The sequence below is a fragment of the Manis pentadactyla genome, chromosome 3, assembly GCF_030020395.1.
Source record: "Manis pentadactyla isolate mManPen7 chromosome 3, mManPen7.hap1, whole genome shotgun sequence".
Classification (NCBI taxonomy): Eukaryota; Metazoa; Chordata; class Mammalia; order Pholidota; family Manidae; genus Manis; species Manis pentadactyla.
In genome coordinates this window covers 85,235,704-85,246,354 of record NC_080021.1, presented here as the reverse complement: position 1 = coordinate 85,246,354, position 10,651 = coordinate 85,235,704, and positions in this window count along the sequence as shown.

The following is a 10,651-nucleotide window of genomic DNA, read 5'->3' as shown; positions in this document are numbered from 1 at the left end:
AGCCTGATTCCTCTATGCACCCACTCTGCCCAACTTGCCTGCCTAGCAGCACCACCATTGCTGCCAGGCAGGCAAAGGCAGCTCCAACCACAACAATCCCAGAAGAAGGTCACTGCTTGGCTCACAAGGGGCCTCAGTGGACAGAGGTCAGCCACCCCTGGCCTACACGCAGAAAGGTAGTCCTTCCCACAGTCCACCAACAGCAAATGCAGTTCCACCACAAATGAGAACCAGGCACAGGTGAACAGAGTCTTGAGCTCTGGACACCACAGGATGCTTTCCTTATAAATCGTTATTCTATAGAGCAGGAAGCAAAGCAGATCTATCTCATACAAAGAAAGAAACACAGAAACTCAGGCAAAATGAGGAGACAGAGGAATAATTTCCATTCAAAAGAACTATATAAGACACCAGAAAGAGGGCTAAATGAAACAGAGATCACCAATCTTGTGATAAACAATTTATAGTAGCAGTTAAAAATATGCTCACCAATCTATGGAAAAGTATTGATCTCAGGAAGGACTTCAGCAAAGGGATAGAAGAGTTGAAAAAAAGACACTCAGAGCTGAAGAATATAGTCACTGAAATGAAAAATACAATGGAAGGAATGAATAATAGATTTCTGCAAGTAGAGGAGACACAATCAATGAGATGGAAATTAGAGAACAGGAAAATAGTGATGCTGAGGAACAGTGAGGAAAAAGAATCTCAAGAATAGAGAGGATGTTAAGAGAGCTGTGTGACAACTTGAAAAAAAAACAATATTTGCAAAATAGAAGTACCAGAATAAGAGAGAGACAAAGGAGTAGAAAGTTCCCCAATCTAGGGAAAGAAATAGTCACTCACGTCCTAAAAGTACAGAGGGCCCCTAACAAAGGCAACCCCAGGAAGACAATACCAAGACAAACACGAATTAAAATAATAAAGATTAAAGATAAATAGAGGGTACTGGAAACATCTAGAAAAGGTAAAAGTTTGCTTATAAGGAAAACCCCATCATGCTATCAGTAGACTTATCAGCATAGACTTTACAGGCCAAAAAGGAGTGGCATGAAACATTTAATACACTGAAACAAAAGGACTTCTATCAAAAATTCTCTACCAAGCAAGGTTATCAATACAGAATTGAAGAAGAAATCAAGTTTCCCAGATAAACAAAAGTTAAAAGAATTCACCACCACTAAGCTGACCTTATAGGATATATTAATAGAACCTCTATAGATGGAAATGTTATTAAGCTTAAATACTTTTTATCAGTAAAAATAAATGCACTAATTACTAATTAAGCCAGTATCAAGTTAAAAAAAAGAAAAAATATAGTAAAATCAACTATAAACAGAATCATTCAAGGGATACACAAAAAATGCAGATTGTGATATTACTGAAAATTTGGAGGAGGAAGAAGAATAAAAAAGATGTACTTTTTAACTGTTTGAAATAGAGTAACCAAGCATGACTGTTATATATCCAAGAAACTATCAATGAATCTTATGGTAACTATAAACCTAATATCTATAATAGGTACACAAAATATTTTTTAAAAATCCAATCTAAACACTAAAGTAACCATCAAAAAACAAGAGAAAGTATGAGAGGAAGAAAGTATCATACAGGAACTACAAAAACAACCAGAAAACAATTAATAAAATTACAATAAGTACACACTTATCAATAACTACCTTAAATGTAAATGGACTAAATATATCAGTCAAAAGACACAGGAGGGTAGAATGGGTAAAGAAACAAGAACCAGCTATATGCTGCCTACAAGAGACTCATTTTAGACCCAAAGACATACACAGACTGTAAGTGAAGGGACAGAAAAAGATATTTCATGCAAGTAACAGTGAGAAAAAAGCAGGGGAAGCAACACATATCAGACAAAATAGACTTCAAAATGAAGAAAATAACAGGAGACAAAGGAGCACATTACATAGTGATAAAAGACTCAGTCTAACAAAAAGATATAACCATTATAAATATCTATGCACCCAACACATAAGTACCTAAAAATGTAAAACAAATACTGATAGGACAGAAATGGATGGAAACCCAATCATATTAGGAGACTTTAATGCCCCACTTACCTCAAGGGACAGATCATCCAAAAAGAAAAGGAATAAGGAAACAGAGATTAAACATTTCTGACCAACACATTAGATCAGATGGACTTAAAAAGGTACATACAGAACATTGTACCCTAAAGAAGCAGGATACACATTTTTCTCAAGTACACATGGAATATTCTCCAGAATAGATCACATACTATGACACAAAATGAGTCTCAATAAACTAAAAGAGATTGAAATCATGTCAAGCATCTTTTCAGGTCACAATGGCATGAAACTAGAAATTACACAAAGAAAAATAAGGCCACAAACACATGGACGCTAATCAACATGTTTCTAAATAATCAATGAATCAATGAACAAATCAAAGTAGAAATCAAGGAATACATGGATCCAAATGAAAACAAAAATACAACAGCTCAAAAGTTGTGGGACACCACAAAAGTGATTCTAAGAGGGAAGTACAAAGCAAGCAATACAGGCCTACCTCAATAAACAAGAACAATCCCAAACATACAGTCTAAATTAACAACTAAAGAAACTAAAAAAAGAAGAACTAATGAAACCCAAAGTTATTAGAAGGAATGATAAAATAACATCAGAGCAGAAATAAATAAAATAGAGAAGAATAAAACAATAGAAAAATCAATGAAACCAAGAGCTGGTACTTTGAGAAGATACACAAAGTAGACAATGTCCTAGCCAGATTTATCAAGAAAAAAATAGAGAGGACATAAATAAACAAAATTAGAAATGAAAAAAGAATAGTCACAACAGATACCAAAGAAATGAAAGAATTATTAGAGAATTGTAAGAAAAATTATATGCCAATAAATTGGACAACCTAGAAGAAATGGACACATTCCTAGGAAAGTACAACCTTCCATGATTAACCCAGGAAGAAACAGAATATCTAAACAGACCAATTACCAATAGTGGAATTGTACTGGTCATCAAAAAACTCCCCAGAAACAAAATGCCAGGACCAGGTAGCCTCAAAGATGAATTCTACCAAACATTTAAAGAAGACCTAATACCCTTTCTTCTCAAAGTATTCCAAAAAGTAGAAAAGGAGAGAATACTTCCAAACTATTCTAATACCATCATTCTAATACCAAACATTATTCTAATACCAAACCAAAGACACTGCAAAAAAGAAAATTAGAGACCAATGTCCCTGATGAATAAAATGCAAAATTTCTCAATAAAATATTAGTAAAAACAATAAAAAATACATCAGAAGGACCACCAATCACAATCAAGTGGGATTTATTCCAAAGATGCAGGGGTGGTACAGTATTTGTAAATTGATCAGTGTGAAACACGACATTAAATAAAAAAGATAAAAACTGTATGATGCTAAAAAAGCATTTGACTAAATTCAACATCATTCATGATAAAAACTCCCAACAAAATGGGTATAGAGGGAACATGCCTCAACATAATAAAAGCCACATAGGATAAATCCACAGCTAACATTACACTCAATAGCAAAAAGCTGAAAGGTTTTCTTCCAAGATCAGGAAAAAGACAAGGGTGTCCATTCTCAACACTTTTATTCACCATGGAACTGGAAGTCCCAGCCATGAAAATCAGAGATGATAAAGAGATAAAAAGCATCCAAATTGGTAAGGAAAAATTAAAACTGTCACTATTTGCAGATTGCATGATACTGTATATAGAAAATCCTAAAGACTCCATGAAAAATCTATTATAACTAATAATTGGATTCAGCAAAGTTGCAGGATACACAATCAATATACAGAAATCTGTTGCATTCTTATATACTATCAACAAACTATCAGGAAGAGAAATCAGGAAAAGAATTATATTTACAATTCATCAAAAAAGAATAAAATACCTAGGAATAAACCTAATCAAGGAGGTGAAAGACCTGTACTATGAAAAGTATAAGACACTCTTGAGAGAAATTAAAGATGACAAAAGTAAATGGAATCTATCCCATGTTCATGGATAGGAAGAATTAATATTGTCAAATGGCCATCCTACCCAAAGCAATTTACAGATTCAATGCAATCCCTATCAAAATACTGAAGGAAGTTTTCAATGAACTAGAGAAAATAATCCTAAAACTCATATATGACCACAAAAGACTCTGAATAACAAAAGCAATCTTAAAAAATATAGAAGCTAGGGGTATTACACTCCCTGACTTCAAGATATACTTCAAATCTACTGTAATCAGATCAGTATGGTACTGTCACAAGAACAGACCTATAGATCAATGGAATAGAATAGAGAGATAGAGAACCCAAATATAAATCCATGCATATATGGCCAATTAATATACAATAAAGGAGTCATGAATATTTAATGGAGAAAAGATAGTCTCTTCAATAACTAGTCTTGGGAAAACTGAACAGCTACATACAAGAAAATGAAACTGGGTTACCGCTTAACTCCATACACAAAAGTAAATTCAAAATTGATTAAATACCTAAATGTAATACATGAAAACATAAAATTCTTAGAAGAAAACATAGGCAAAAATCGCTTAAGCGATTTTTTCTTGGACACATCTCTTGAGGCTAGGGAAATAAAATAAAAAACAAACAAGTGAGCCTACATCCAACTAAAAAGCTTCTGTAGAGCAAAGTACACCATCAAAAGAGCAAAAAGGCAACCTACAGTATGGGAGAATATATTCAGAAATGATTTATCTGAAACAGATTAACATCCAAAATATGTAAAAAACTCATATGACTCAACAACAAAAAAACAAACAACCTTATTAAAAAGTGGGCAGAGGACCTAAACAGATGTTTTTACAAAGAAGAAATACAGATCACAGTCACATGAATTGATGCTCCACATCACTAACTATTAGGGAAATGCAAATCAAAACCACAATGAGATACCACTTTGCACCAATTAGAATGATCACTATACAAAAGACAGGACATAAGAAGAATTGGCAAGGATGTGGAGAAAAGGGAACCCTCCTGCACTGTTGGTGGGAATGTCAGAGCAGCCACTGTGGAAAGCAGTATGGAGGTTCCTCAAGAAAGTAAAAATATAAATGCCATAAGATCCAGTTTATCTGAAGAAAACAGAATCCCTTATTTGAAAAGATATATGCACCCCTATGTTTATTGCCACATTATTTACAATAGCCAAGATATGAAAGCAACCAAAGTGTCCATCAGTAGATGAATGGATAAAGAAGAGGTGGTACATATACATAATAGAATATTATTCAGCCAAAAAAGGAGAAATCTTTCCATTTGTGACAACATGTATGTTCTAGAGGGTATTATACAAGTAATTAAGCCTTGTGTAAAAAGACAAATACCATATGATTTCATTTATGTGTGGAATCTAAAAAGAAAACAAAACAATATGAATAAAATAGCAATAGACTCATAGACACTAAGAAATGACTGCTTACCATGGGGAAGGGTTTGGGATGGAGGGATAGGTGAGGGGGTAAAGGAGCACAAAAATTTTCAATCATAATGTAAGTTGTTCACAGGAATGGTAGTACAGCATGGAGAACACAGCCAATGATTTTGTAACATGCTCCTATGTTGACATAGTAACTGCACTTGTTGGGGTGAGGATTTAATAATGTGGTAACTGTTGAACCATGTCTTGTGCACTTAAATCCAACAACAGTTTGTATACCAACCATATTTCAATTAAAAGAAGATGGGTGTGATAACAGAGTACCTGTTTGAGTATTTGTGAAAATTGTTCTGTGTAATCAAAATAAGACCACCAGGGACAGATCCGTAGTCCAATAAAGTCAAATTTATTGGCTCATAGCAATGAGGGTAATAGAACACCAGGGCTGTTACATTAAAACAAGAAAGAAAGGAAAAGATTGAGTTGTTGGGTGGGAGAAGGTTGGAGCCTATATAAATTTCATAGAAACCATCTGTATCTGTGTGTTATAGGAAGATTCAGAGCAGAATACACTGGCAAAAGTTCAGCTTGAAACCGTTCTTCCTGGATTCAGTCCTGATTCCACCAATTACACACTATGTGACCTTGGGAAGTTAGTAAACCATTCTGTGTCCAATTTTCTCATCCACAAAGTGAGATTAGTAATATTTCAAAGGATCATTCTGATGATTAAATGAGTTCATTAATGTGAAACATTTTGAACAATGCTTGGCACATAAGAAATCTTTTGCTGCTAATAGTGTTATTAGTTGATAGATGCAAAGAAGATGCATAAATACTGAAGAAATACCTGGTATGTAACAAAGATATGTATCCACTTTAGAGAACCACTAATTATGTATAAATAACTTTTGAGACAAATAATGGCTGAATATTTTTTTAACATAAGTGTATTCAGAATTATAGTCTAACTAGACTAGCACTTTCATTAGGTTTAGGCATTCGAAAGGTTTTGAGTTGATTTTTATTAGTTGTTCTTCAAATAATTTGGGGGCAAAAATGCAGTTCAAAGTTTGAGAAATCTGTCTTTAATAACAGCTTTTATTTACCTAGAATCTTTCTTCTAAATATTTTTAAACTTTCAAGTATACATATATGGAGAAAAGAGAAAACATTTAAAGGAAAAACCTTATTACTTTTAAAAGAAAGTTGATTTTTTTCCCATAAAAATATACATTTATTTGATACATTTGGAAATATACAAGTTGAAAACATAAAACATATATTCATAATCCCACCACACAAAGTTATCTGTTTCGGTATGTGGGTACATTTAACTTTATATTTTTATAGACATTGATTTTGAATTTTAAGTGTCCTTATTTAGATGTAATTTTGTTTAGTAGGTTTCCTAATAATAAGTAGCACTTGAGGAGAGACTTCTTAAAAGAAAAAATGTCTCAGTATATGTTTACATATTATTCACATAATGAGGGGGAATAATTTATATGAAATAATTTTCCCTTACTTTTTTTATTTCCTGTTTTGAAAGGAGATATCAATACTTACATTCATTTTAGTGGCTATTTCATTCACGTGATTAGCAGAGATTCTGAATCTTGAGTTTGAATATTTGCAGGACAAGTCACACAGTTCACAACTTTTCTCAACTGCCAACAATTTCAGTTAGAAAATAAGTATCTTGCCATTGTTCGGTTGGTTAAGATAAAGCAATAGCTTTCCTTGTTCTTTCTATCATTTATTCTTAGTTATAAATAGAATGAGAACAATGACAACAGCTCTTGCAGTTTTGTTGTTTTCTCAATTTTTAAAAAATGTTTCTTCTAAAAATAACATTTTTTATTGTAAAATTTAGCCTATTATTTTTTCTTTTTAAAAAAGACAATAATTTTCCATCTTAATATTTCATTTTCTTCTGCAATTCCTGTTAGTGACTATAGCCCAAGAATTACATGATCTATCAATTGATCTGTCCACCCACCTATCACTTATCTATCATCTATCAATCCATGTATGTCTTGAAATTAAAATATACCTATGTTATAATAAATTTGTAATTATGTTACAAATAGAAACAAAATGCTTCCAGAAGATTCAGGATTATGGGCTAAAGACTCCAATACATTTTAGAAAATATTTCATAATGAAGCCATTAAAAAAAATCTTTTATCTATCAAGAATTCTATTTATTTGTAATAATAACTTCTTCACATCTTTTTCTTCATAAAAGGCATTATAAATTAAAGAATTCCTGTACCTATATACCTATACAGAACACTATATTCAGTATTCTTTAAAATAATGTTTGTCAGGGTAGAAAGATATCAGTAATTATAGGCACACACTGGTTGACAAAATCCCCTATGTAGAAGATCATTAGACCCACATTAAGGACTGTGTTTTGATTTGTGTCATTTTGGTATCTTTGTTGCCAATTATGGGACTTTTGTTAAATTCAGAATTATTAATAAATTAGGGATTGAAACTTAAAGAGTATATGACAGGTAGTGTATTCATTGTTCTTAATAATATAACTTTTAATATGTGTATAATTCATGATGAATTGGAAGATGGCCTTAGCATAAACACAGAACTCACCAGTATACTAGACAGAGCTGACTTCACCTATGAGGATTTGCTAGTTTTGTACATTAGTGGAAATTGGACATATAAATTACCCACATAAAAAGAAATCATATTAATTACATATAATCTACATTCACTGGCCACACTGCAATTAAAAAAAAGAAGTTAAAAAGGAATTGCAGCATTTTAATAGAATAAAAATCCCCTTATTGCTGAGATATTCATTGGAATGTTTATGCATTATTAATGATCTTTCCCAAAAAGCACAATCCTTTTGCTATAAATACAGAAGATAATTTCTTTAAGGTAAGAAGAAGTAACTGAACAATGGCTCAACATCTGGCTTCTTAAACATAGTAATTATATTAGAACTTCTGGGAAGATTAATACTATGCATAACCCAAAAGAAAAAATAATCCTAAATAATTTCTTTCTCTTTTGAATGGGCTTCTATCACTGGTTTATATTTGTTTTCTGCACTATTGATAAAGCAAGTAATATTATTTTAGTAATAGCTTTTTAGAGATAAAATTCACATACTGTAAAATTTCCATATTTTGAAGTAGGCAATTTAATGGATTTTAGTATATCACAAAGATGTACATCCATAATGACGAGCTAACTTTAGAACATTTTCACCACCCCCAAAAGAAACCTTATTAGGAATCAATTCTCATTCTATTCCACACCCGCAGCCATAAGCAAGAACTGACCTACTTTCTGTCTCTATAGATTTACCTATTCTGGATATTTCATGTAATGGTCATCAAATAATCTGTGGTCTGTTTTTACTGACTTCTTTCACTTAACCGTAATGTTTTTAGAGTTCATCTATACTGTAGCATGTATTAGTACTCCATTCCTTTTTATGATCTGGCAATATGACATTTTATTTTTTCTTTCATCAGCTGATAACATTGTAGTTGTGCCCACTTTGGGACTGTTATGAATAATACATGCTGGGAACACTCTAGTTTTGTGTAGACATGTTTTCATTTCTCCTGGCTATATATGCAGAATTGCTGTTTCATATGCTGACTCTGAGAACTTGAGTTGCCCGAGGTGCTTTTCATGTGCCTACACCATTTACATTGAAGCACAAAGGTTTTAAATTTGATGGAGTCCAATTAATCTATTTTTTCCTTTTGTCACATGTGCTTTGGAATCCTATCTAAGAAATCACTGCTTAAGCCAAGGTCATGAAGACTTATTCCAATGTTTTCTACCGAGAGGTTTACAATTTTAGCACTTAAACTCAGGTCTATGGTCCGTTTTCAGTTTTTGTATATGGCATGAGGTAGAGGGTCCAACTTCTTTCTGATGTGAATGGATATCCTCTTGACCCAACACCATTTGATGAAAGGACTATTTTCTATCATTGAATTGTGCTGGCACTTTTGTCGAAATCAATCGACCATAAATGTAAAGGTAAATTTCTGGACTGTCACATATATTCCACTGATCTACATGTCAATCTATTTTTCTATCACCCGTCTTGTTTACCACAGAAGATTTTGAAATTGGGAAATGAAAATCTTCCAACATTGTTCTTCCTTTTTAAAGTTGTTTTGGCTATTTTGGGTCATTTGAATTCCAGTATGAACTTTTGTGTCAGTTTGCTAATCTCTGTGACAAGTAAGCTGTGATTTTGACAAGGATTGTATTGAATCTGTAAAACAATGTGTGGCGTACTGCCATTTTAACAATATTAAATCCTCCAACCCATGAACAGAGATGTCTTTCCATTTCTTAAGATTGCCTTTTTCAACAATGTTCTGTAGTTTTCAGTATACAATTCTTATACTTCTTATGGCCAATTTACACCTAAGTACATTATTCTTTTTCATGTTATTATAAGTGGAAATTTTTCTTAATTTCATTGTTCATTGCTAGTTTGCAGAAATACAATTTTTTACAATGATCCTTTGTCCTGCAAATTTTTTGTACTTGATTATTAGTTGTAACAGTTATTTTTTAGTAGATTACTTAGGATTTTCTGTGTTTAGGGTCATGACTCCTGCTGCTTGAGATAGTTCTACTACTTTTTTTTCCTAATCCAAATATCTTTGTTTTCCCTGGCTGGAAGCTCCAGCACAATGTTGAATAGAAATGGCCAGAGCATACATCCCTCTTTTCCTAATTTTTCGCCATTAAGTAAAATGTTCATTGTGGGGTTTTCCTGGATGTCCCTTATCAGTTAGAGAAAGTAATCTTCTATTCCCAGTTTGTTGAGAGTTTCTATCCTGGGAAGATTTTAGATTGTGTCAAACCAGTTCTCATTGCCTATTGAGATGACTGTGTGGTTTTGTTCTTTATCCTATTCGTTTTTGCATTATATTGATTTTCAGGTTAAAAAAATAAAACCTTGCATTCTGGGGGAAAACCCCACTTTGCCATGGTGTAAATCATTTTTATATGTTGCTGCATTTGGTTTGCAATTTTTTTGTGTGTGGTAAAGTATCCATAATATTTATCATTTTGACCATTTGTAAGTGTGTAATTCAGGGGCACTAAATACCTTCACAATCTGTAAGCACTGCAATTATCTATAACCAAAACATTTTCATCATCCCCAACAAAAGCTCTGTATTCATTAAATGACAACTCCC